Source organism: Argiope bruennichi, chromosome 8 (assembly GCF_947563725.1).
Source record: "Argiope bruennichi chromosome 8, qqArgBrue1.1, whole genome shotgun sequence".
Taxonomy (NCBI): Eukaryota; Metazoa; Arthropoda; class Arachnida; order Araneae; family Araneidae; genus Argiope; species Argiope bruennichi.
Genome location: NC_079158.1, coordinates 47,651,064 through 47,653,100, shown reverse-complemented (window position 1 = coordinate 47,653,100; position 2,037 = coordinate 47,651,064).

Below are 2,037 nucleotides of genomic sequence, written 5' to 3'. Positions count from 1 at the left end.
TCTGATCCTGATTGTTTGATTTATCCTCTAAAGTCATTTATAGTTAACGAACGTTTTTTTTTTTTCGCTTTTTTTATTTTTCAAACTTATTTTCCTTTTTTTCCCAAGATTTTTAAAGAGTTAATTTTATACTGTATTACCGATAATTACCGAACATTTTTTGATAACAGCTCGAAATTAACAGAAAAGATCTAAAGACGTGACAATAAGAAAAAGAAAACGCATCCCAGAAAAAGTGGGGATTCAACGCAGGCTAATCGAAGTTGCTATTTATTAAATAAAAACCCCGCTGGAGTTACATAGTTTTAACATCTAATGCATAGATGTTTTAAACTCAAATGTTGGACCAAATCTGATAAAGAAGTCACTGTATATTAGAGATGCATAATCCACGATTTTTTGAATAACAAATAATATTGCTGTTGTTATTTTTAAATATGCGTTCCAAATATCTGTTAGTTCAATCATATTATTAATTAAAAATTATTACTTAATATTAAATATAAAATTTATTAATTGTAATTAATACTTAATTTACTAATTTAAGTAACGTGTGATTGAATTAATTTATCTGTTTCAGCTTACTTCTTAAATTTTTTTTTCTCAAAACTATTTATTTAATTTATTTATTAGAGTGAACCATTTTCTGGAAAAGGTGAGTTAAAAATATATTTCATTTCTTTAAAATGTTTACTTTAGTCCTATATTCTACCAATAAATGGCGCCAGCAGTAAACAGAATACATGTGATCAAAGCTAATCATGTCACGAGCAATTAAAAATGATCTGTATCGAATAGTGCATCATCAAATACGAATATCGGTCACTCCCGTAAATTGGAGCGGTGACTTCGCACTTTCCAGTGAAGCCTCACCACTCCGATAAATTTCAGTGATATGCAATTCAATAATACGATACGATAATTCCAATAACCGGTCCGTTCACTTTTCAATCCAATCACAGATTTCTTTCGAGAGCTTCCGTTGGACAGATCGTATCGATTGTTACTTTCCAGTGAAGTCACGCTCCAGCAAATTTCAGTGATATCGTATCGATTGTAACTTTCTATCCTGATCCAAAACCTGTAATCGAAATATCACCAGTAAGATCGTATCAAGGATTTGAATCACACCCCTCTTTGAAAAGTATTGATCACTTGTATTTGTAACTTTTCGATATTGGTTACGCAATAACTTCACTTAAAATATTCGTCATCCCTACTGTATATCAGTTTGCAATTTTGCATCAATCAATCAAATGTGATGGCTCTTAAACGTAATGATTTAAGTAATTTGATGTGTAGTTTTGATATGTGATTTTGAACATTTGAAAGTTATGATATTTTCATAATATTTTTATATTTGCATAATACATGTTTTAATGCTCTTTTACGTCTTTTAAATATAATTTTCTCAATTTCCAAATCTATGGCAAAATTTTCTTACGAAAATAAAAATCTAATACATATTTTTTCGCCCAATATATTCTACAGTTCTTAAAATAGAGAATTAGAAATCTAATCATTTAAAATTATCCTATAATTTTGCTAATGTTTTACAATGCAGAAAAAATATATGAAAAAAAATTATTGTTAAATATAAGCTGAGCCCAATATTTAAAAATTAGATAGAAGGAAAAGTCCTTTATCGGGAATTTCTTATTCCCAATTCCTTATCAAGAATTGGCAAATATTTTTATTAAGCTCTCTGCAAGATTTTGAACAAATCTTTTAATAAACTTTTAAACCATTATGTTTTTACTTAATACCCCACCTTTTAGCCCCCTCCAAAACACTCACACTTTTCTGTAATTTAAAAAACCATTTGGTATTCAGCTGCTACATTTTAATTTCACTGATGTTTTGTCAATCTATTTTTATCAAAATTTCAAAAATATTATAATATTATGAATTTTTTCAAAATTTTTTTCCCAAAGTAGTCACACACCTTAAACGGAATCCTTCTTTATTTGCTTTCAACAATGGAAGAAAATAAAGCAATAAAACATTTGATAAAATAATGAATTTCAGGAAAACAAT